The following is a 27877-nucleotide window of genomic DNA, read 5'->3' on the forward strand; positions in this document are numbered from 1 at the left end:
AGTATGGTATTGCAGCCTGGGGGTGGGTGGGTGGCAGGCTGCATACTTGCGCTTTCATTGCAATGAATGGGGGAGGTACAATTGAACACTGCCCTGGGACAAGGACTTGCACGGGGATAGTTGCAAGTCTGCATCTGATGTGGCAAGGATCACTTCTGATGGGCACACTTTTAGGCAGTGACCTGGGTGTCAGAGATGCTTCCAGGGGTCTTCCCCATGCTGTTCCCATGTCTTTTCAGCACTGTATGCATGTGTCACACAGCACATGGCCAGATAAGATTGTAAAATGTTAAAATGACATTTCCCGGTGAATGCATTTGTCACGGTTGAAAGCAGTGCAAAAACGCATAAAAAATGCTACTTGTGAACATAGCCCAAGGTGTGGAGGAGTATTTTTGTTTTTTGTTATTTATTTTACCTTATACACAAGTCTTTACCCTGGAAAGGAACTTTCTTAACATATTTCACAGGAAAGCAGTTTCAGTTTCATTTTTGAACGTTTTATTGTGAGCCCGTAAAAGTGGCTTAATACCTCTGACCACATTGTTGACAGCAGTGACCTGGGGGTCAGAAATGCTTCCTGGGGCGATCCCCATGCTCTCCCCATGTCTTTTGAGCACTGTCACTATTAGGCACTTTTTAGGCTTTCTACAGACTGCCGGGGGAGCTGCCGCAAAAATGCTCGGGTCTCCCATAGACTAACATTGGGCTCGTTGCTCGGGTCGAGCACCCGAGTATCACAGTGAGCTCAGCCCGAGCTTCGAGCACCCGAGCATTTTAGTGCTCGCTCAACACTATATATGACAGATTCCAGGTGGAAGTTGTGAGACTATCAGATACTTGACTAGAATCATTTTTTCTCATATTTGTCCTCTTTTAAGCCAAAATGTAAAAGTACTTTGTAAAACAATTAAACAGGCATTGTGTTTTGGCCACAAAAAACAAACAAACAATATTGGTATATGTTTACTATAAGTTAATTTGAGGAACATTTAACAATCCTTGATTAACATCTGAGGAACCACATAGTTTTCATTAACACAAGAACATAAGAACAAGGTGAAAGTCATTAGAGGAAGCTCAGATGCTACAAATGATCAACATGCGGAGTAATGATTCCAGAGAGGTTTGTCACCACAATTAATACCCCTGCACCTTATTACATGGGGTGTATAAATAGAAGTGTAAGAAGCCGGGAGGACTCCTGTCCATGGGGCAAAAGAACAAATCCAGACACCAAAGGCAATCAAAATTCTCCAGACTCAGAATAGAAAGAATCATATAGTCACTTGTATTAATCCTTTTAATTGTTTAAGACCTTTTCCTGCTATGGGGATCAGTGTATACAAGGTAAGTGTCAGATATCGGATACCAGGTACCCAGATTTAGTCATCCAAAAACCGCCAATATGGACCTGTCCACCTAATTTACCAGTACACATGGAAAACAATGAGCCAATCCAATTGGTTCTTATATTTTGTATTAATTGATGTAAATACTTTTATACCCAAAGATGACAAAAGTATTCTGGGAGTGATACCTTTATTGGTTAATCAGAACAAAATATATATATATATATGTGCAAGCTTTCAGAGGTTCCTTCTTCAGGCCAATTTACAAATTTGTAAATCGATATTTCTGGCTAACATGGTATCAAAATACAATTTTTTTTTTATGTCAATCTTATTAATTGGTGAAACATATTATCCACAATGTTTCTTACTGTAGTTTTGTTCTTGTTATTCATGATTAAAATCTAAACATTTTGCAAGCAAATAAATATAGAAAATAAAATAAAAAAAATCTTGTTCTAAAATTATTAAAATGAAACACTTTGACAATAAATATATATATTGAAATCTAAGAACAAAATATGAAAAGTGAAGGCGAGTAATAAGCTAGATGTGAAAAACTAAAGGTCCAGAGCAGAAACAAAGTGAATCTCAATAAAGCAATAAAAAAAATGGAAACACTGTTATAACTAAATAATGATTTTAAATATGTTGTACGATTGCCTGCTTAATAATATAAAAAGAATAAAATGACCGGCACATCAAAAACAAGAAATAGGTGTGTACAGGCGCATACTAGGAGCAGCTACCTCCATATACAGCTAACAAATGAAGCAGCACAATGTAACGCTAAGTCCCCGAACATGAAACATATGCAATCTGAATAGACGGAGCACTGCGCCTCTAGGCCACAGGCGGTTTCCCATACACAGGCAGACTTTGGTCTCTTAGAGAGGAGTTCACACTGGGATACTTAGCGTTACAATGTGCTGCTTAATAATACCACAGACTGCATTATACTTCAGTGCAGGATCAGTAAAGGTTAAGTAATATAAAGTATATATGGTACATTTCTATATTTGTAGATTGTAAGCTTGAGAGCAAGGACCTCACTCCTAATGTAACTGTTTAAACTATCTGACCTTGTATTGAATTGTCTGTATATGTCACCGCTTAATAGTAAAGTGCTGCGGAATATGTTGGCGCTATATAAATAAAAATTATTATTATTATTATTACATAACAAACCCACCAGCAGAATAGTGAGTGCAGCTCTGGAGTATAATACAGGATATAACTCAGGATCAGTAATGTAATGTATGTACACAGTGACTGCACCAGCAGAATAGTGAGTGCAGCTCTGGGGTATAATACAGGATGTAACTCATGATCAGTAATGTAATGTATGTACACAGTGACTGCACCAGCAGAATAGTGAGTGCAGCTCTGGAGTATAATACAGGATATAACTCAGGATCAGTAATGTAATGTATGTACACAGTGACTGCACCAGCAGAATAGTGAGTGCAGCTCTGGGGTATAATACAGGATGTAACTCATGATCAGTAATGTAATGTATGTACACAGTGACTGCACCAGCAGAATAGTGAGTGCAGCTCTGGAGTATAATACAGGATGTAACTCAGGATCAGTAATGTAATGTATGTACACAGTGAATGCACCAGCAGAACAGTGAGTGCAGCTCTGGAGTATAATACAGGATGTAACTTAGGATCAGTAATGTAATGTATGTGTAGCACCCTGAGGATTCGGCTGCTACAGGGGTATTGCACCTCAACCCAGAGGTGTGATATTCCACTCCCGGGTAAGGATGGAGTGTGGAACTGAGCTCGGTAGGCTGCATGCACTACACACATCCCATTTCCGGGGAACAGACCAACGGTACTCCCACTTAGAAATGTGCAGGTACGACCGAGTCTGTTCCTGGCTGGAGTGGGAGGGGGGTGGTACATCCCAAGTAGTGTAGGGGCAGATAGGGGGAGCAGCCTGGGTAAAGATAGGAGCTCATTGGGTGCTGGTCACCTGAGCTCACACATAGAGGGAGTATTTAAGGTGGGCACCATCAAAGATCAGGGTCAGTCAGTCTGTCAGAGTGGAGTAAGTCAGCCTTTGCAGAGGAGTGAAAGAGAGCAGAGTAGCAGAGCGGCCTGAGCCAGAGTGAGAGAGGAGAAGAAAGAGAGACCCAGAGGGGGTAAAAAGGAAGAGACTCTAAGAACCCAAATTCAATCCCCGGGTGAAGAGTCGGCAATAGGGTACCGGAGCCCAAACTGGTGGGGGCAAAAGCACACCCTAGCCAGAGACCGGAGGCCGTGGGCAGCGTCTGCCACGGCCACCCACCACATCCACCCCGAAGGCAGACCACGTGGAGGGTCAGGGAACCCAAGGCCAAGGGTCTCCCAACAGAAGGCCCGAGGAAGCTGGACCTAGGTGGATCACTAGTGGGGACGGCCAGAGGAAAGGACAGAAGGAGAGCTCAGGGTCACGCTCCGGACTTGCTTGGGGGTTGGCTGGATCCAGGACCTGGTGGACGCAGCACGGCTCGGGTGGTCACTTGAAGCTGGAGTGACCGGAACATCAGCAGTGAGTAAATACCCTAAACTGCACAACCCGACTCTGTCTTCATTTTTACATCTACGCTGCACCACCACAACCCCCATCCTCTGCACCTGACCCCCTGAGGCTATACCCCACCCGTTGGGGGTTATACCATCAAAAGCTGCACCTACACCATCAGCCTCAGCGGACCCTGCTGCAGCGGCGGCCATAGTGACCGCAATACAACGGGTGGCGTAGTCGACATTAAGAACTTGATAACATCTGTAGGACTGCCACATACAACTGAGTTTGACACCCTGGGCACGGACCGGGTCACAGCCACTCGGAAGACTACAACCCCCATCTGATCCGGCTCCGGGTATTCCCCTAAAGAATATGGCCCAGGGGGCGCGTCAACTTTGGCGTAGTCGGCAGGATTACGTGCCCGCAACACCCGGGTACTGCGTGCCTGAAGAAAAGAACGAGTTTACCTCAAAAAGAAGTCTCCTGCCGGTTCCGGAGGGTCCCCGCCATCGGACCCCTTCACCAGTCGATTCCCGCCGGTTGTCCGCCATTAACAGCTTTTTCCCGCCATCTGCAGAGTTTCCCGCCACTGGGAAGCGGTTCCCGCCATTTCCAAAGGTTTCCCGCCTTGGAAGAGCGGACGCCATTATAGGCGTGCCAGAGGGTGGCAAGAGGCCACCTCCCATCGTGGGCCAGGACCGAAAATGGCGCCAAAAGTGGAAACCGCCCCCACCAACAGAAACTGTGATGCTAGAGGTGTCTGTCAGCGTGAAAGAACAGCCCCTGGAGCTGACAGTCACCAAGTGGCCCCGGGACCGCCCTCGAAGGGGGAGGAGACGAAAGGAGAGAGCAAAGATGGGTGTCGCTTGGAGGAGTCTGGAGCGAGCGCACCCGGAGGCAAGAAGCCTGGAGAAGAATATCGGAGGAGCTTACCCGGAGATGGCGAGAAAGCAGAGCAGCACCGGCCCGTTGGCCAGGAGCCTGCTAGAAACAGAGGAGGGAGAGCAGAGCAGCACCGGCCCGTTGGCCAGGAGCCTGCTGGAGACAACGGAAGGAGAGCAGAGCAGCACCGACCCGTTGGTCAGGAGCCTGCTGGAAACAACGACCCCACTAGGCCTAGTGGAGGTCCTAGCACAGCTCCCCCGAGACCGGGAGTGTGCACAGACCGCTCTGGAGGGCCTCGCAAGGAGGATGGCCCGGGTGCAGCGAGAGACGTTGGCGGAGTGGAGCCGTGAGATGGCCCAGCAGACCGAGACCTGTCAGCGGAGCACGCCACCCGAGACGAGGAAACAGACCGCCTCTGAGGATGGCGCAGGAGGACTGAAGGCCGGAGACGGCGCCGAGAAGGGAGCCGAACGAGTGGAGGCAGGTAAAGGGGACGTCTATACCCCAAACCGGGAAACCGTGTACCTGCCCCAGCTCCCCGTCGCAGAGCCCGAAGTCTATCCTGCCGTGCCCGTCGCTGCAACGTCACCGCCGCAGACTAGGCCTCAAACGGGAGCCGCGACCCCTGTGACGTCACACGCCCCGACCCCGAGCGTGACCAAGCAGGAAGTACCACCAGCCTGGTCGCAAGGCCTAGTACCCCCGGGCGCCGCAATACCAACAGCGCCCCCTACCTCCGCGGAGCCCCCGGCCTGGTCGCAGGGCCAAGTAGCCCAGGGCGCCGCCGTCCTTACGGTGCCCTTTACCTTCCAGATACCCCAGGCCTGGCCGCAAGGCCCGGACAACCCGGGCGTTAACACCACCGCGCCCATAAGACCAAGAGTGCCGCATCTGGGAGAGGACCTGTACGCCCAGCATACGTGCCCGGATGGGCAGCCATTTATATGGCCACCGGAGTTTCACCATCCCCGACTCCGGAGAGAGAGACCCCTGGATGAACCCCTGATCCCGGCTCCAAAGCCCGTAAAGAGGATCTCGCCCCCGCTAGCAGAAGCGCAGTTTGAGTGGGACCCCACCGGAGAAGATCTTATGGGGTTCACTCAAGAGACTCGGGCAGCTGCAGCGGAGCGTGCTGAGTGCTGCCGCCAACAACTCGAGGTCTTCGAGAGGGAGCGGAGAGAGAGGCGGGTCCGGGAACAGCAAGCTCAAGTAAGGAGCGCGGAGCAGAAGAGCCGGGCCAGGAGAGACCCCCGTGCAGCGCATAGTCCCCGCACCACCGGGACTGTGATTAAGTTTAACATGCAGCATGGGTGGGGCTTCATCCGAGACCACCGCACCCCAGGTGACGTCTTCGTGACCAGGAGAGACGTTGAGTCCCACCTACCGGAGGGACACAGAGGTCGTGACCTTTACATCGGGGACGAGGTCACCTTCACCCGGCACAAGTGTGCCAAAGGACCCTACGCCCTCCATGTGCATCGCCTGACGGAGGAAGAGCTGTGGTGTGAGGAGGAAGAACAAGAGGACCCGGACGGGTCTGAAACTAGAGTTAGAGGTAACCATAAAGAAAAAGCAGGAGGACGCCGTCGTTAAGTACAGCGGAGTAGAAGCTGTATATAGTTGCCCGTCGGGGCACAGTGAACTGTTACTGTTGCTAATGTAGTCCCCGTTGGGACCAGAGAATTGAACTGTTTACCCGTTTAACCCCTAAATCCCACTGACCGAGGACTGAGAGCGGTCATTCCTCCCTTAAACCTGGCCGAGGACTGAGAGCGGTCATTCCTCCCTAAAACCTGGCCGAGGACTGAGAGCGGCCATAGCCCCTGTAAATAGTTGCGCTTCCTAAGGCGCCCCTACCGGTTTTATAGGGAAACCATTTTTCTAGAGAAACTGTTGCACTTTTCCCGGGCACACGTTGCACAGTGTCCGGAGGAGGAGCTAGAAGCAAGAAGTGACTACGAGAATGTTTTATATGAAAAGTTTTATTGATATATATATATATAATGTTTTATATGTTTATGCAAAAATTTGTATGTTTTTGGTGTTTTGTTCTTACAGCCCGAGGACGTGCTGTGATTTACCAGGGGGGAATGTAGCACCCTGAGGATTCGGCTGCTACAGGGGTATTGCACCTCAACCTAGAGGTGTGATATTCCACTCCCGGGTAAGGATGGAGTGTGGAACTGAGCTCGGTAGGCTGCATGCACTACACACATCCCATTTCCGGGGAACAGACCAACGGTACTCCCACTTAGAAATGTGCAGGTACGACCGAGTCTGTTCCTGGCTGGAGTGGGAGGGGGGTGGTACATCCCAAGTAGTGTAGGGGCAGATAGGGGGAGCAGCCTGGGTAAAGATAGGAGCTCATTGGGTGCTGGTCACCTGAGCTCACACATAGAGGGAGTATTTAAGGTGGGCACCATCAAAGATCAGGGTCAGTCAGTCTGTCAGAGTGGAGTAAGTCAGCCTTTGCAGAGGAGTGAAAGAGAGCAGAGGAGCAGAGCGGCCTGAGCCAGAGTGAGAGAGGAGAAGAAAGAGAGACCCAGAGGGGGTAAAAAGGAAGAGACTCTAAGAACCCAAATTCAATCCCCGGGTGAAGAGTCGGCAATAGGGTACCGGAGCCCAAACTGGTGGGGGCAAAAGCACACCCTAGCCAGAGACCGGAGGCCGTGGGCAGCATCTGCCACGGCCACCCACCACATCCACCCCGAAGGCAGACCACGTGGAGGGTCAGGGAACCCAAGGCCAAGGGTCTCCCAACAGAAGGCCCGAGGGAGCTGGACCTAGGTGGATCACTAGTGGGGACGGCCAGAGGAAAGGACAGAAGGAGAGCTCAGGGTCACGCTCCGGACTTGCTTGGGGGTTGGCTGGATCCAGGACCTGGTGGACGCAGCACGGCTCGGGTGGTCACTTGAAGCTGGAGTGACCGGAACATCAGCAGTGAGTAAATACCCTAAACTGCACAACCCGACTCTGTCTTCATTTTTACATCTACGCTGCACCACCACAACCCCCATCCTCTGCACCTGACCCCCTGAGGCTATACCCCACCCGTTGGGGGTTATACCATCAAAAGCTGCACCTACACCATCAGCCTCAGCGGACCCTGCTGCAGCGGCGGCCATAGTGACCGCAATACAACGGGTGGCGTAGTCGACATTAAGAACTTGATAACATCTGTAGGACTGCCACATACAACTGAGTTTGACACCCTGGGCACGGACCGGGTCACAGCCACTCGGAAGACTACAACCCCCATCTGATCCGGCTCCGGGTATTCCCCTAAAGAATATGGCCCAGGGGGCGCGTCATATGTACACAGTGACTCCACCAGCAGTATAGTGAGTGCAGCTCTGGAGTATAATACAGGATGTAACTCTGGATCAGGAATGTAATGTATGTACACAGTGACTGCACCAGCAGAATCATAGAATCATAGAATGGTAGAGTTGGAGGGGACCTCCTGGGTCATCTGGTCCAACCCCCTGCTCAAAGCAGGATTCACTAAATCATCTCAGACAGATTTCTGTCCAGCCTCTGTTTGAAGACGTCCATTGAAGGGGAACTCACCACCTCTCGTGGCAGCCTGTTCCACTCATTAATCACCCTAACTGTCAAAAAGTTTTTTCTAATATCTAATCTGTGTCTCCTCCCATTTAGTTTCATCCCATTGCTTCTAGTCTTTCCTTGTGCAAATGAGAATAAAGATGAGAATGAGAATAAAGATGATCCTTCTACAATGTGACAGCCCTTGACATATTTGTAGACAGCTATTAAGTCTCCTCTCAGTCTTCTTTTTTGCAAGCTAAACATTCCCAAATCCTGCAACCGTTCCTCATAGGACATGGTTTGCAGACCAGTCACCATTCTGGTCGCTCTTCTCTGAACTTGCTCCAGTTTGTCTATGTCTTTTTTAAAATGTGGTGCCCAAAACTGTACACAGTATTCCAGATGAGGTCTGACCAAAGAGGAGTAAAGACCGATAATGACTTCACGTGATCTATGCTTCTGTTAATACATCCCAGAATTGTATTTGCCTTTTTTGCTGCTGCATCACACTGTTGACTCATGTTCAGTCTATGATCTATTAGTATACCTAAGTCTTTTTCACATGTACTGTTGCTTAGCTCTATTCCTCCCATTCTGTATATGCTTTTTTCATTTTTATTGCCCAGATGTAGTACTTTGCATTTTTCCCTGTTAAAAACCATTCTGTTGGTTGCTGCCCACTGCTCCAGTTTATTTAGGTCTTTTTGAATCTTCCCTCTCTCTTCTCTAGTATTAGCTATCCCTCCTAGCTTTGTGTCATCAGCAAATTTAATCAGTTTACCCTCAATTCCTTCATCTAAATCATTGGTAAAGATGTTGAACAATACAGGTCCCAGGACGGAGCCCTGTGGTACCCCACTTGAGACATTCATCCAGCTGGATGTGAAGCCATTGACAACCACCCTTTGAGTCCGATCACTAAGCCAGTTATGAATCCACCTAACAGTTGCCTGGTCCATTGCATACTTGGTCATTTTTTCAATAAGGATGGTGTGAGATACTTTGTCAAATGCTTTGCTGAAGTCAAGATATACTATATCTACAGCATTTCCCTGATCCACCCAGTCAGTGATTCTGTCATAGAAGGAAATTAAGTTAGTCTGACATGACTTGTTAGTTACAAACCCATGCTGACTCTGGTTAATCACTTCATTCTTATCCAGGTACTTACATACATGTTGTTTAATAATTTGTTCAAAGATCTTTCCTGGTATAGAAGTCAGACTCACCGGCCTATAGTTCCCTGGGTCCACCTTCTTCCCCCTTTTGAAGATAGGAACAACATTTGCTCTTCTCCAGTCTTCTGGGACTTCTCCTGTTCTCCAAGAATTTTCAAAGATTATGGAGAGTGGTTCTAAAATTTCTTCTACGATCTCCTTCAGTACTCTGGGGTGTAATTCATCTGGACCTGGAGACTTGAACTCATTTATGTTAGATAAATATTCCCTCATAATCTTTCTGTTTACAGATAACTTGGATTCCTCTATTCCTTTAAAAGGACAGTGAAGATTAGTTGATGTTACATTTTCTTTCTGAGAGAAAACAGATGCAAAATAGGAATTAAAAAGTTCTGCCTTCTCAACATCCTCTCTTACCATTTCTCCATTTTCATCCTATAGCATCTTTGACTTTTCTTTTACTTTTGACATACCCCCAAAATCCTTTTTTATTGCTTTTGACATCTCTTGCAAGCCTTAATTCATTGTCAGCTTTAGCTAACCTGATACGTGCCCTGCAGGATCTGCAGACTGCATTATAATCTTCTTTAGATATGCCTCCCTCTTTCCATTTAATAAACATTTCTTTCTTTCTTTTTAGCATGTGTTTAAGTTCTGTGTTCATCCATCCTGGTTTCCTTAAATGCTTCCCATTCTTCCTACTTTTCGGGATTGTTAACGATTGTGCTTTGAGAATCTCATTTTTAAAAATTTCCCATCCTTCCTGGACATTTTTGTCCTTAAGGACATCCAGCCATTGGATCCCTCCTATTCTCTTTCTGAGTCTCTTAAAATCTGCCTTTCTAAAATCTAACCTTGAAGTTTGAGTCTTCACATGTCTTCCTCCTCTAGTTATCCAAAATTCTATAATAGCATGATCGCTGCCTCCTAGGGTCCCAGCCACCTTTACCTCCTCAACCATTTCCTCCCTGTCTATAAGGATTAGATCCAAAGTAGCAGATCCCCTTGTTTTCTCCCCTACCTTTTGGAAGATAAAGTTGTCAGCAAGAGAGGATAAGAATTTGCTTGATCTGTTAGTTTTACTTGAGAGAGATTCCCAACAAATGTCTGGATAGTTGAAATCTCCCATGACCACTACGTCATATTTTTTGGAGAACTTGGTCATTTGATACATAAAGAGTTCATCCATATCTTCAGCTTGCCCAGGTGGCCTGTAGTAAATGCCTACAATGGTGTCCTTTCCGTTGTTCTCTCCTTGTATTCTTACCCAAACAGTTTCCACAGAACTCCCAGTCTCTGAAGCTTCAATGTCTGTGCAGATATTCGCTTTTCTAACATACAATGCGACACCTCCTCCTCGTTTATCAAGTCTGTTTCTTGCAAATAAGTTGTATCCTTTTAGCTTTGTATTCCAATCATGTGTATCGTCCCACCAAGTTTCAGTGATTCCAATGACATCATATTCCTTTTCCTGCATTAGTAGTTCCAATTCTCCTTGTTTGTTGCCCATGCTTTGTGCATTTGTATAAAAACATTTTAGTTTGTGATTGGTTTCTCTTCCTCCCATATTTTTATTATTTAAATTGTTTTGTCTTTGTTCTTCCTTTCCACTTCCAGTAGCAGAGATCTCAATAGTATTTGTCAGCTGTATGGCTTTTTCTGGCCTTTTGCTTCCCTTCCCACATCCCGCAGAATAGTGAGTGCAGCTCTGGAGTATAATACAGGATGTAACTCAGGACCAGTAATGTAATGTATGTACACAGTGACTGCACCAGCAGAATAGTGAGCGCAGCTCTGGAGTATAATACAGGATGTAACTCAGGATCAGTAATGTAATGTATGTACACAGTGACTGCACCAGCAGAATAGTGAGTGCAGCTCTGGAGTATAATACAAGATGTAACTCATGATCAGTAATGTAATGTATGTACACAGTGACTGCACCAGCAGAATAGTGAGTGCAGCTCTGGAGTATAATACAGGATGTAACTCAGGACCAGTAATGTAATGTATGTACACAGTGAATCCACCAGCAGTATAGTGAGTGCAGCTCTGGAGTATAATACAGGATGTAACTCAGGATCAGTAATGTAATGTATGTACACAGTGACTCCACCAGCAGAATAGTGAGTGCAGCTCTGGAGTATAATACATGAAGTAACTCAGGATCAGTAAAGTAATGTATGTACACAGTGACTGCACCAGCAGAATAGTGAGTGCAGCTCTGGAGTATAATACAGGATGTAACTCAGGATCAGTAATGTAATGTATGTACACAGTGACTGCACCAGTAGAATAGTGAGTGCAGCTCTGGAGTATAATACAGGAGGTAACTCAGGATCAGTAATGTAATGTATGTACACAGTGACTGCACCAGCAGAATAGTGAGTGCAGCTCTGGAGCATAAAATAGGATGTAACTCAGGATCAGTAATGTAATGTATGTACACAGTGACTACACCAGCAGAATAGTGAGTGCAGCTCTGGAGTATAATACAGGATGTAACTCAGGATCAGTAATGTAATGTATGTACACAGTGACTGCACCAGCAGAATAGTGAGTGCAGCTCTGGAGTATAATACAGGATGTAACTCAGGATCAGTAATGTAATGTATGTACACAGTGACTACACCAGCAGAATAGTGAGTGCAGCTCTGGAGTATAATACAGGGTGTAACTCGGGATCAGTAATGTAATGTATGTACACAGTGACTGCACCAGCAGAATAGTGAGTGCAGCTCTGGAGTATAATATAGGATGTAACTCAGGATCAGTAATGTAATGTATGTACACAGTGACTGCACCAGCAGAATAGTGAGTGCAGCTCTGGAGTATAATACAGGATGTAACTCAGGATCAGTAATGTAATGTATGTACACAGTGACTGCACCAGCAGAATAGTGAGTGCAGCTCTGGAGTATAATACAGGATGCAACTCAGGATCAGTAATGTAATGTATGTACACAATGACTGCACCAGCAGAATAGTGAGTGCAGCTCAGGAGTATAATACAGGATGTAACTCAGGATCAGTAATGTAATGTATGTACACAATGACTGCACCAGCAGAACAGTGAGTGCAGCTCTGGAGTATAATACAGGAGGTAACTCAGGATCAGTAATGTAATGTATGTACACAGTGACTGCACCAGCAGAATAGTGAGTGCAGCTCTGGGGTATAATACAGGATGTAACTCAGGATCAGTAATGTAATGTATGTACACAATGACTGCACCAGCAGAATAGTGAGTGCAGCTCTGGAGTATAATACAGGATGTAACTCAGGATCAGTAATGTAATGTATGTACACAGTGACTGCACCAGCAGAATAGTGAGTGCAGCTCTGGAGTATAATACAGGATGTAACTCAGGATCAGTAATGTAATGTATGTACACAGTGACTGCTCCAGCAGAATAGTGAGTGCAGCTCTGCAGTATAATACAGGATGTAACTCAGGATCAGTAATGTAATGTATGTACACAGTGACTGCACCAGCAGAATAGTGAGTGCTGCTCTGGAGTATAATACAGGATGTAACTCAGGATCAGTAATGTAATGTATGTACACAATGACTGCACCAGCAGAATAGTGAGTGCAGCTCAGGAGTATAATACAGGAGGTAACTCAGGATCAGTAATGTAATGTATGTACACAGTGACTGCACCAGCAGAATAGTGAGTGCAGCTCTGGAGTATAATACAGGATGTAACTCAGGATCAGTAATGTAATGTATGTACACAGTGACTGCACCAGCAGAATAGTGAGTGCAGCTCAGGAGTATAATACAGGAGGTAACTCAGGATCAGTAATGTAATGTATGTACACAATGACTGCACCAGCAGAATAGTGAGTGCAGCTCAGGAGTATAATACAGGAGGTAACTCAGGATCAGTAATGTAATGTATGTACACAGTGTCTGCACCAGCAGAATAGTGAGTGCAGCTCTGGAGTATAATACAGGATGTAACTCAGGATCAGTAATGTAATGTATGTACACAGTGACTGCACCAGCAGAATAGTGAGTGCAGCTCTGGAGTATAATACAGGATGTAACTCAGGATCAGTAATGTAATGTATGTACACAATGACTGCACCAGCAGAATAGTGAGTGCAGCTCAGGAGTATAATACAGGAGGTAACTCAGGATCAGTAATGTAATGTATGTACACAATGACTGCACCAGCAGAATAGTGAGTGCAGCTCTGGAGTATAATACAGGATGTAACTCAGGATCAGTAATGTAATGTATGTACACAGTGACTGCACCAGCAGAATAGTGAGTGCAGCTCTGGAGTATAATACAGGATGTAACTCAGGATCAGTAATGTAATGTATGTACACAATGACTGCACCAGCAGAATAGTGAGTGCAGCTCAGGAGTATAATACAGGAGGTAACTCAGGATCAGTAATGTAATGTATGTACACAGTGACTGCACCAGCAGAATAGTGAGTGCAGCTCTGGAGTATAATACAGGATGTAACTCAGGATCAGTAATGTAATGTATGTGCACAGCGACTACACCAGCAGAATAGTGAGTGCAGCTCTGGAGTATAATACAGGATGTAACTCAGGATCAGTAATGTAATGTATGTACACAGTGACTGCACCAGCAGAATAGTGAGTGCAGCTCTGGAGTATAATACAGGAAGTAACTCAGGATCAGTAAAGTAATGTATGTACACAGTGACTGCACCAGCAGAATAGTGAGTGCAGCTCTGGAGTATAATGCAGGAGGTAACTCAGGATCAGTAAAGTAATGTATGCACACAGTGACTGCACCAGCAGAATAGTGAGTGCAGCTCTGGAGTATAATACAGGATCTAACTCAGGATCAGTAATGTAATGTATGTACACAGTGACTGCACCAGCGGAATAGTGAGTGCAGCTCTGGAGTATAATACAGGATGTAACTCAGGATCAGTAATGTAATGTATGTACACAGTGACTGCACCAGCAGAATAGTGAGTGCAGCTCTGGAGTATAATACAGGAAGTAACTCAGGATCAGTAAAGTAATGTATGTACACAGTGACTGCACCAGCAGAATAGTGAGTGCAGCTCTGGAGTATAATACAGGATGTAACTCAGGATCAGTAATGTAATGTATGTACACAGTGACTGCACCAGTAGAATAGTGAGTGCAGCTCTGGAGTATAATATAGGAGGTAAATCAGGATCGGTAATGTAATGTATGTACACAGGGACTGCACCAGCAGAATAGTGAGTGCAGCTCTGGAGTATAATATAGGATGTAACTCAGGATCAGTAATGTAATGTATGTACAAAATGACTACACGAGCAGAATAGTGAGTGCAGCTCTGGAGTATAATACAGGATGTAACTCAGGATCAGTAATGTAATGTATGTACACAGTGTCTGCACCAGCAGAATAGTGAGTGCAGCTCTGGAGTATAATACAGGATGTAACTCAGGATCAGTAATGTAATGTATGTACACAGTGACTGCACCAGCAGAATAGTGAGTGCAGCTCTGGAGTATAATACAGGAAGTAACTCAAGATCAGTAAAGTAATGTATGTACACAGTGACTGCACCAGCAGAATAGTGAGTGCAGCTCTGGAGTATAATACAGGATGTAACTCAGGATCAGTAATGTAATGTATGTACACAGTGACTGCACCAGTAGAATAGTGAGTGCAGCTCTGGAGTATAATACAGGATGTAACTCAGGATCAGTAATGTAATGTATGTACACAGTGACTGCACTAGCAGAATAGTGAGTGCAGCTCTGGAATATAATACAGGAGGTAACTCAGGATCAGTAATGTAATGTATGTACACTGTGACTGCACCAGCAGAATAGTGAGTGCAGCTCTGGAGTATAATACATGAGGTAACTCAGGATCAGTAATGTAATGTATGTACACAGTGACTGCACCAGCAGAATAGTGAGTGCAGCTCTGGAGTATAATACAGGATGTAACTCAGGATCAGTAATGTAATGTATGTACACAGTGACTGCACCAGCAGAATAGTGAGTGCAGTTCAGGAGTATAATACAGGAGGTAACTCAGGATCAGTAATGTAATGTATCTACACAGTGACTACACCAGCAGAATAGTGAGTGCAGCTCTGAAGTATAATACAGGAAGTAACTCAGGATCAGTAATGTAATGTATGTACACAGTGACTGCACCAGCAGAATAGTGAGTGCAGCTCTGGAGTATAATATAGGATGTAACTCAGGATCAGTAATGTAATGTATGTACACAGTGACTGCACCAGCAGAATAGTGAGTGCAGCTCTGGAGTATAATACAGGATGTAACTCAGGATCAGTAATGTAATGTATGTACACAGTGACTGCACCAGCAGAATAGTGAGTGCAGCTCTGGAGTATAATACAGGATGCAACTCAGGATCAGTAATGTAATGTATGTACACAATGACTGCACCAGCAGAATAGTGAGTGCAGCTCAGGAGTATAATACAGGATGTAACTCAGGATCAGTAATGTAATGTATGTACACAATGACTGCACCAGCAGAACAGTGAGTGCAGCTCTGGAGTATAATACAGGAGGTAACTCAGGATCAGTAATGTAATGTATGTACACAGTGACTGCACCAGCAGAATAGTGAGTGCAGCTCTGGGGTATAATACAGGATGTAACTAGGGATCAGTAATGTAATGTATGTACACAATGACTGCACCAGCAGAATAGTGAGTGCAGCTCTGGAGTATAATACAGGATGTAACTCAGGATCAGTAATGTAATGTATGTACACAGTGACTACACCAGCAGAATAGTGAGTGCAGCTCTGGAGTATAATACAGGATGTAACTCAGGATCAGTAATGTAATGTATGTACACAGTGACTGCACCATCAGAATAGTGAGTGCTGCTCTGGAGTATAATACAGGATGTAACTCAGGATCAGTAATGTAATGTATGTACACAATGACTGCACCAGCAGAATAGTGAGTGCAGCTCAGGAGTATAATACAGGAGGTAACTCAGGATCAGTAATGTAATGTATGTACACAGTGACTGCACCAGCAGAATAGTGAGTGCAGCTCTGGAGTATAATACAGGATGTAACTCAGGATCAGTAATGTAATGTATGTACACAGTGACTGCACCAGCAGAATAGTGAGTGCAGCTCAGGAGTATAATACAGGAGGTAACTCAGGATCAGTAATGTAATGTATGTACACAATGACTGCACCAGCAGAATAGTGAGTGCAGCTCAGGAGTATAATACAGGAGGTAACTCAGGATCAGTAATGTAATGTATGTACACAATGACTGCACCAGCAGAATAGTGAGTGCAGCTCTGGAGTATAATACAGGATATAACTCAGGATCAGTAATGTAATGTATGTACACAGTGACTGCACCAGCAGAATAGTGAGTGCAGCTCTGGAGTATAATACAGGATGTAACTCAGGATCAGTAATGTAATGTATGTACACAATGACTGCACCAGCAGAATAGTGAGTGCAGCTCAGGAGTATAATACAGGAGGTAACTCAGGATCAGTAATGTAATGTATGTACACAATGACTGCACCAGCAGAATAGTGAGTGCAGCTCTGGAGTATAATACAGGATGTAACTCAGGATCAGTAATGTAATGTATGTACACAGTGACTGCACCAGCAGAATAAAGAGTGCAGCTCTGGAGTATAATACAGGATGTAACTCAGGATCAGTAATGTAATGTATGTACACAATGACTGCACCAGCAGAATAGTGAGTGCAGCTCAGGAGTATAATACAGGAGGTAACTCAGGATCAGTAATGTAATGTATGTACACAGTGACTGCACCAGCAGAATAGTGAGTGCAGCTCTGGAGTATAATACAGGATGTAACTCAGGATCAGTAATGTAATGTATGTGCACAGCGACTACACCAGCAGAATAGTGAGTGCAGCTCTGGAGTATAATACAGGATGTAACTCAGGATCAGTAATGTAATGTATGTACACAGTGACTGCACCAGCAGAATAGTGAGTGCAGCTCTGGAGTATAATACAGGAAGTAACTCAGGATCAGTAAAGTAATGTATGTACACAGTGACTGCACCAGCAGAATAGTGAGTGCAGCTCTGGAGTATAATGCAGGAGGTAACTCAGGATCAGTAAAGTAATGTATGCACACAGTGACTGCACCAGCAGAATAGTGAGTGCAGCTCTGGAGTATAATACAGGATCTAACTCAGGATCAGTAATGTAATGTATGTACACAGTGACTGCACCAGCGGAATAGTGAGTGCAGCTCTGGAGTATAATACAGGATGTAACTCAGGATCAGTAATGTAATGTATGTACACAGTGACTGCACCAGCAGAATAGTGAGTGCAGCTCTGGAGTATAATACAGGAAGTAACTCAGGATCAGTAAAGTAATGTATGTACACAGTGACTGCACCAGCAGAATAGTGAGTGCAGCTCTGGAGTATAATACAGGATGTAACTCAGGATCAGTAATGTAATGTATGTACACAGTGACTGCACCAGTAGAATAGTGAGTGCAGCTCTGGAGTATAATATAGGAGGTAAATCAGGATCGGTAATGTAATGTATGTACACAGGGACTGCACCAGCAGAATAGTGAGTGCAGCTCTGGAGTATAATATAGGATGTAACTCAGGATCAGTAATGTAATGTATGTACACAATGACTACACGAGCAGAATAGTGAGTGCAGCTCTGGAGTATAATACAGGATGTAACTCAGGATCAGTAATGTAATGTATGTACACAGTGACTGCACCAGCAGAATAGTGAGTGCAGCTCTGGAGTATAATACAGGATGTAACTCAGGATCAGTAATGTAATGTATGTACACAGTGACTGCACCAGCAGAATAGTGAGTGCAGCTCTGGAGTATAATACAGGAAGTAACTCAAGATCAGTAAAGTAATGTATGTACACAGTGACTGCACCAGCAGAATAGTGAGTGCAGCTCTGGAGTATAATACAGGATGTAACTCAGGATCAGTAATGTAATGTATGTACACAGTGACTGCACCAGTAGAATAGTGAGTGCAGCTCTGGAGTATAATACAGGATGTAACTCAGGATCAGTAATGTAATGTATGTACACAGTGACTGCACCAGCAGAATAGTGAGTGCAGCTCTGGAATATAATACAGGAGGTAACTCAGGATCAGTAATGTAATGTATGTACACTGTGACTGCACCAGCAGAATAGTGAGTGCAGCTCTGGAGTATAATACATGAGGTAACTCAGGATCAGTAATGTAATGTATGTACACAGTGACTGCACCAGCAGAATAGTGAGTGCAGCTCTGGAGTATAATACAGGATGTAACTCAGGATCAGTAATGTAATGTATGTACACAGTGACTGCACCAGCAGAATAGTGAGTGCAGTTCAGGAGTATAATACAGGAGGTAACTCAGGATCAGTAATGTAATGTATCTACACAGTGACTACACCAGCAGAATAGTGAGTGCAGCTCTGGAGTATAATACAGGATGTAACTCAGGATCAGTAATGTAATGTATCTACACAGTGACTACACCAGCAGAATAGTGAGTGCAGCTCTGAAGTATAATACAGGAAGTAACTCAGGATCAGTAATGTAATGTATGTACACAATGACTGCACCAGCAGAATAGTGAGTGCAGCTCTGGAGTATAATGCAGGAAGTAACTCAGGATCAGTAAAGTAATGTATGTACACAGTGACTGCACCAGCAGAATAGTGAGTGCAGCTCTGGAGTATAATACAGGAGGTAACTCAGGATCAGTAAAGTAATGTATGTACACAGTGACTGCACCAGCAGAATAGTGAGTGCAGCTCTGGAGTATAATACAGGATGTAACTCAGGATCAGTAATGTAATGTATGTACACAGTGACTGCACCAGCAGAATAGTGAGTGCAGCTCTGGAGTATAATACAGGATGTAACTCAGGATCAGTAATGTAATGTATGTACACAGTGACTGCACCAGCAGAATAGTGAGTGCAGCTCTGGAGTATAATACAGGATGTAACGCAGGACCAGTAATGTAATGTATGTACACAGTGACTGCACCAGCAGAATAGTGAGTGCAGCTCTGGAGTATAATACAGGATGTAACTCAGGATCAGTAATATAATGTATGTTCACAGTGACTGCACCAGCAGAATAGTGAGTGCAGCTCTGGAGTATAATACAGGATGTAACTCAGGATCAGTAATGTAATGTATGTACACAGTGACTGCACCAGCAGAATAGTGAGTGCAGCTCTGGAGTATAATACAGGATGTAACTCAGGATCAGTAATGTAATGTATGTACACAGTGACTGCACCAGCAGAATAGTGAGTGCAGCTCTGGAGTATAATACAGGAAGTAACTCAGGATCAGTAATGTAATGTATGTACACAGTGACTGCACCAGCAGAATAGTGAGTGCAGCTCTGGAGTATAATACAGGATATAACTCAGGATCAGTAATGTAATGTATGTACACAGTGACTGCACCAGCAGAATAGTGAGTGCAGCTCTGGAGTATAATACAGGAAGTAACTCAGGATCAGTAATGTAATGTATGTACACAGTGACTGCACCAGCAGAATAGTGAGTGCAGCTCTGGAGTATAATACAGGAAGTAACTCAGGATCAGTAATGTAATGTATGTACACAGTGACTGCACCAGCAGAATAGTGAGTGCAGCTCAGGAGTATAATACAGGAGGTAACTCAGGATCAGTAATGTAATGTATCTACACAGTGACTACACCAGCAAAATAGTGAGTGCAGCTCTGAAGTATAATACAGGAAGTAACTCAGGATCAGTAATGTAATGTATGTACACAATGACTGCACCAGCAGAATAGTGAGTGCAGCTCTGGAGTATAATACAGAAAGTAACTCAGGATCAGTAAACTAATGTATGTACACAGTGACTGCACCAGCACAATAGTGAGTGCAGCTCTGGAGTATAATACAGGAGGTAACTCAGGATCAGTAAAGTAATGTATGTACACAGTGACTGCACCAGCAGAATAGTGAGTGCAGCTCTGGAGTATAATACAGGATGTAACGCAGGACCAGTAATGTAATGTATGTACACAGTGACTGCACCAGCAGAATAGTGAGTGCAGCTCTGGAGTATAATACAGGATGTAACTCAGGATCAGTAATATAATGTATGTTCACAGTGACTGCACCAGCAGAATAGTGAGTGCAGCTCTGGAGTATAATACAGGATGTAACTCAGGATCAGTAATGTAATGTATGTACACAGTGACTGCACCAGCAGAATAGTGAGTGCAGCTCTGGAGTATAATACAGGATGTAACTCAGGAACAGTAATGTAATGTATGTACACAGTGACTGCACCAGCAGAATAGTGAGTGCAGCTCTGGAGTATAATACAGGAAGTAACTCAGGATCAGTAATGTAATGTATGTACACAGTGACTGCACCAGCAGAATAGTGAGTGCAGCTCTGGAGTATAATACAGGATGTAACTCAGGATCAGTAATGTAATGTATGTACACAGTGACTGCACCAGCAGAATAGTGAGTGCAGCTCTGGAGTATAATACAGGATGTAACTCAGGATTAGTAATGTAATGTATGTACACAGTGACTGCACCAGCAGAATAGTGAGTGCAGCTCTGGAGTATAATACAGGAAGTAACTCAGGATCAGTAATGTAATGTATGTACACAGTGACTGCACCAGCAGAATAGTGAGTGCAGCTCTGGAGTATAATACAGGATGTAACTCAGGATCAGTAATGTAATGTATGTACAGTGACTGCACCAGCAGAATAGTGAGTGCAGCTCTGGAGTATAATACAGGATGTAACTCAGGATCAGTAATGTAATGTATGTACACAGTGACTGCACCAGCAGAATAGTGAGTGCAGCTCTGGAGTATAATACAGGATGTAACTCAGGATCAGTAATGTAATGTATGAACACAGTGACTGCACCAGCAGAATAGTGAGTGCAGCTCTGGAGTATAATACAGGATGTAACTCAGGATCAGTAATGTAATGTATGTACACAGTGACTGCACCAGCAGAATAGTGAGTGCAGTTCTGGAGTATAATACAGGAGGTAACTCAGGACCAGTAATGTAATGTATGTACACAGTGACTGCACCAGCAGAATAGTGAGTGCAGCTCTGGAGTATAATACAGGATGTAACTCAGGATCAGCAATGTAATGTATGTACACAGTGACTGCACCAGCAGAATAGTGAGGGCAGCTCTGGAGTATAATACAGGATGTAACTCAGGATCAGTAATGTAATGTATGTACATAGTGACTGCACCAGCAGAATAGTGAGTGCAGCTCTGGAGTATAATACAGGAGGTAACTCAGGATCAGTAATGTAATGTATGTACACAGTGACTGCACCTGCAGAATAGTGAGTGCAGCTCTGGAGTATAATACAGGATGTAACTCAGGATCAGTAATGTAATGTATGTACAGTGACTGCATCAGCAGAATAGTGAGTGCAGCTCTGGGGTATAATACAGGATGTAACTCAGGATCAGTAATGTAATGTATGTACACAGTGACTGCACCAGCAGAATAGTGAGTGCAGCTCTGGAGTATAATACAGGATGTAACTCAGGATCAGTAATGTAATGTATGTACACAGTGACTGAACCAGCAGAATAGTGAGTGCAGCTCTGGAGTATAATACAGGATGTAACTCAGGATCAGTAATGTAATGTATGTACACGGTGACTGCACCAGCAGAATAGTGAGTGCAGCTCTGGAGTATAATACAGGAAGTAACTCAGGATCAGTAATGTAATGTATGTACACAGTGACTGCACCAGCAGAATAGTGAGTGCAGCTCTGGAGTATAATACAGGATGTAACTCAGGATCAGTAATGTAATGTATGTACAGTGACTGCACCAGCAGAATAGTGAGTGCAGCTCTGGAGTATAATACAGGATGTAACTCAGGATCAGTAATGTAATGTATGTACACAGTGACTGCACCAGCAGAATAGTGAGTGCAGCGCTGGAGTATAATACAGGATATAACTCAGGATCAGTAATGTAATGTATGTACAGTGACTGCACCAGCAGAATAGTGAGTACAGCTCTGGAGTATAATACAGGATGTAACTCAGGATCAGTAATGTAATGTTTGTACACAGTGACTGCACCAGCACAATAGTGAGTGCAGCTCTGGAGTATAATACAGGATGTAACTCAGGATCAGTAATGTAATGTATGTACACAGTGACTGCACCAGCAGAATAGTGAGTGCAGCTCTGGAGTATAATACAGGATGTAACTCAGGATCAGTAATGTAATGTATGTACACAGTGACTGCACCAGCAGAATAGTGAGTGCAGCTCTGGAGTGTAATACAGGATGTAACTCAGGATCAGTAATGTAATGTATGTACACAGTGACTGCACCAGCAGAATAGTGAGTGCAGCGCTGGAGTATAATACAGGATATAACTCAGGATCAGTAATGTAATGTATGTACAGTGACTGCACCAGCAGAATAGTGAGTGCAGCTCTGGAGTATAATACAGGAGGTAACTCAGGATCAGTAATGTAATGTATGTACACAGTGACTCCATCAGCAGAATAGTGAGTGCAGCTCTGGAGTATAATACAGGATGTAACTCAGGATCAGTAATGTAATGTATGTACACAGTGACTGCCCAGCAGAATAGTGAGTGCAGCTCTGGAGTGTAATACAGGATGTAACTCAGGATCAGTAATGTAATGTATGTACACAGTGACTGCCCAGCAGAATAGTGAGTGCAGCTCTGGAGTATAATACAGGATGTAACTCAGGATCAGTAATATAATGTATGTACACAGTGACTCCATCAGCAGAATAGTGAGTGCAGCTCTGGAGTATAATACAGGATGTAACTCAGGATCAGTAATGTAATGTATGTACAGTGACTGCACCAGCAGAATAGTGAGTGCAGCTCTGGAGTATAATACAGGAGGTAACTCAGGATCAGTAATGGAATGTATGTACACAGTGACTGCCCAGCAGAATAGTGAGTGCAGCTCTGGAGTATAATACAGGATGTAACTCAGGATCAGTAATGTAATGTATGTACACAGTGACTCCACCAGCAGAATAGTGAGTGCAGCTCTGGGGTATAATACAGGATGTAACTCAGGATCAGTAATGTAATGTATGTACACAGTGACTGCACCAGCAGAATAGTGAGTGCAGCTCTGGAGTATAATACAGGATGTAACTCAGGATCAGTAATGTAATGTATGTACACAGTGACTGCACCAGCAGAATAGTGAGTGCAGCTCTGGAGTATAATACAGGATGTAACTCAGGATCACTAATGTAATGTATGTACACAGTGACTGCACCAGCAGAATAGTGAGTGCAGCTCTGGAGTATAATACAGGATGTAACTCAGGATCAGTAATGTAATGTATGTACACAGTGACTGCACCAGCAGAATAGTGAGTGCAGCTCTGGAGTATAATACAGTATGTAACTAAGGATCAGTAATGTAATGTATGTACACAGTGACTGCACCAGCAGAATAGTGAGTGCAGCTCTGGAGTATAATACAGGAAGTAACTCAGGATCAGTAATGTAATGTATGTACACAGTGACTGCACCAGCAGAATAGTGAGTGCAGCTCTGCAGTATAATACAGGATGTAACTCGGGATCAGTAATGTAATGTATGCACACAGTGACTGCACCAGTAGAATAGTGAGTGCAGCTCTGGAGTATAATACAGGATGTAACTCAGGATCAATAATGTAATGCATGTACACAGTGACTGCACCAGCAGAATAGTGAGTGCAGCTCTGGAGTATAATACAGGATGTAACTCAGGATCAGTAATGTAATGTTTGTACACAGTGACTGCACCAGCAGAATAGTGAGTGCAGCTCTGGAGTATAATACAGGAAGTAACTCAGGATCAGTAATGTAATGTATGTACACAGTGACTGCACCAGCAGAATAGTGAGTGCAGCTCTGGAGTATAATACAGGATGTAACTCAGGATCAGTAATGTAATGTATGTACACAGTGACTGCACCAGCAGAATAGTGAGAGCAGCTCTGGAGTATAATACAGGATGTAACTCAGGATCAGTAATGTAATGTATGTACACAGTGACTGCACCAGCAGAATAGTGAGTGCAGCTCTGGAGTATAATATAGGATGTAACTCAGGATCAGTAATGTAATGTATGTACACAGTGACTGCACCAGCAGAATAGTGAGTGCAGCTCTGGAGTATAATACAGGATGTAACTCAGGATCAGTAATGTAATGTATGTACACAGTGACTGCACCAGCAGAATAGTGAGTGCAGCTCTGGAGTATAATACAGGATGTAACTCAGGATCAGTAATGTAATGTATGTACAGTGACTGCACCAGCAGAATAGTGAGTGCAGCTCTGGAGTATAATACAGGATGTAACTTAGGATCAGTAATGTAATGTATGCACACAGTGACTGCACCAGCAGAATAGTGAGTGCAGCTCTGGAGTATAATACAGGATGTAACTCAGGATCAGTAATGTAATGTATGTACACAGTGACTGCACCAGCAGAATAGTGAGTGCAGCTCTGGAGTATAATACAGGATGTAACGCAGGATAAGTAATGTAATGTATGTACACAGTGACTGCACCAGCAGAATAGTGAGTGCAGCTCTGGAGTACAATATAGGATGTAACTCAGGATCAGTAATGTAATGTATGTACACAGTGACTACACCAGCAGAATAGTGAGTGCAGCTCTGGAGTATAATACAGGATGTAACTCAGGATCAATAATGTAATGTATGTACACAGTGACTGCACCAGCAGAATAGTGAGTGCAGCTCTGGAGTATAATACAGGATGTAACTCAGGATCAGTAATGTAATGTTTGTACACAGTGACTGCACCAGCAGAATAGTGAGTGCAGCTCTGGAGTATAATACAGGAAGTAACTCAGGATCAGTAATGTAATGTATGTACACAGTGACTGCACCAGCAGAATAGTGAGAGCAGCTCTGGAGTATAATACAGGATGTAACTCAGGATCAGTAATGTAATGTATGTACACAGTGACTGCACCAGCAGAATAGTGAGTGCAGCTCTGGAGTATAATATAGGATGTAACTCAGGATCAGTAATGTAATGTATGTACACAGTGACTGCACCAGCAGAATAGTGAGTGCAGCTCTGGAGTATAATAGAGGATGTAACTCAGGATCAGTAATGTAATGTATGTACACAGTGACTGCACCAGCGGAATAGTGAGTGCAGCTCTGGAGTATAATACAGGAGGTAACTCAGGATCAGTAATGTAATGTATTTACACAGGGACTGCACCAGCGGAATAGTGAGTGCAGCTCTGGAGTATAATACAGGAGGTAACTCAGGATCAGTAATGTAATGTATGTACACAGTGACTGCACCAGCGGAATAGTGAGAGCAGCTCTGGAGTATAATACAGGAGGTAACTCAGGATCAGTAATGTAATGTATTTACACAGTGACTGCACCAGCAGAATAGTGAGTGCAGCTCTGGAGTATAATATAGGATGTAACTCAGGATCAGTAATGTAATGTATGTACACAGTGACTGCACCAGCAGAATAGTGAGTGCAGCTCTGGAGTATAATACAGGATGTAACTCAGGATCAGTAATGTAATGTATGTACACAGTGACTGCACCAGCAGAATAGTGAGTGCAGCTCTGGAGTATAATACAGGGTGTAACTCAGGATCAGTAATGTAATGTATGTACACAGTGACTGCACCAGCAGAATAGTGAGTGCAGCTCTGGAGTATAATACAGGAGGTAACTCAGGATCAGTAATGTAATGTATGTACACAGTGACTGCACCAGCAGAATAGTGAGTGCAGCTCTGGAGTATAATACAGGATGTAACTCAGGATCAGTAATGTAATGTATGTACACAGTGACTGCACCAGCAGAATTGTCAGTGCAGCTCTGGAGTATAATACAGGATGTAACTCAGGATCAGTAATGTAATCTATGTACACACTGACTGCACCAGCAGAATAGTGAGTGCAGCTCTGGAGTATAATACAGGATGTAACTCAGGATCAGTAATGTAATGTATGTACACAGTGACTGCACCAGCAGAATAGTGAGTGCAGCTCTGGAGTATAATACAGGATGTAACTCAGGATCAGTAATGTAATGTATGTACACAGTGACTGCACCAGCAGAATAGTGAGTGCAGCTCTGGAGTATAATACAGGATGTAACTCAGGATCAGTAATGTAATGTATATACACAGTGACTGCACCAGCAGAATAGTGAGTGCAGCTCTGGAGTTTAATACAGGAAGTAACTCAGGATCAGTAATGTAATGTATGTACACAGTGATGCACCAGCAGAATAGTGAGTGCAGCTCTGGAGTATAATACCGGATGTATCTCAGGATCAGTAATGTAATGTATGTACAGTGACTGCACCAGCAGAATAGTGAGTGCAGCTCTGGAGTATAATACAGGATGTAACTTAGGATCAGTAATGTAATGTATGCACACAGTGACTGCACCAGCAGAATAGTGAGTGCAGCTCTGGAGTATAATACAGGATGTAACTCAGGATCAGTAATGTAATGTATGTACACAGTGACTGCACCAGCAGAATAGTGAGTGCATCTCTGGAGTATAATACAGGAGGTAAATCAGGATCAGTAATGTAATGTATGTACACAGTGACTGCACCAGCAGAATAGTGAGTGCAGCTCTGGAGTACAATATAGGATGTAACTCAGGATCAGTAATGTAATGTATGTACACAGTGACTACACCAGCAGAATAGTGAGTGCAGCTCTGGAGTATAATACAGGATGTAACTCAGGATCAGTAATGTAATGTATGTACACAGTGACTGCACCAGCAGAATAGTGAGTGCAGCTCTGGAATATAATAAAGGAGGTAACTCAGGATCAGTAATGTAATGTATGTACACAGTGACTCCACCAGCAGTATAGTGAGTGCAGCTCTGGAGTATAATACAGGATGTAACTCTGGATCAGGAATGTAATGTATGTACACAGTGACTGCACCAGCAGAATAGTGAGTGCAGCTCTGGAGTATAATACAGGATGTAACTCAGGACCAGTAATGTAATGTATGTACACAGTGACTGCACCAGCAGAATAGTGAGTGCAGCTCTGGAGTATAATACAGGAAGTAACTCAGGATCAGTAATGTAATGTATGTACACAGTGACTCCACCAGCAGAAGAGTGAGTGCAGCTCTGGAGTATAATACAGGATATAACTCAGGATCAGTAATGTAATGTATGTACACAGTGACTGCACCAGCAGAATAGTGAGTAAAGCTCTGGAGTATAATACAGGATGTAACTCAGGATCAGTAATGTAATGTATGTACACAGTGACTGCACCAGCAGAATAGTGAGTGAAGCTCTGGAGTATAATACAGGATGT

This window comes from Phyllobates terribilis, unplaced genomic scaffold (assembly GCF_046119375.1).
Source record: "Phyllobates terribilis strain yellow unplaced genomic scaffold, ASM4611937v1 Scaffold_2__4_contigs__length_985480577, whole genome shotgun sequence".
In the NCBI taxonomy this organism is placed as follows: domain Eukaryota; kingdom Metazoa; phylum Chordata; class Amphibia; order Anura; family Dendrobatidae; genus Phyllobates; species Phyllobates terribilis.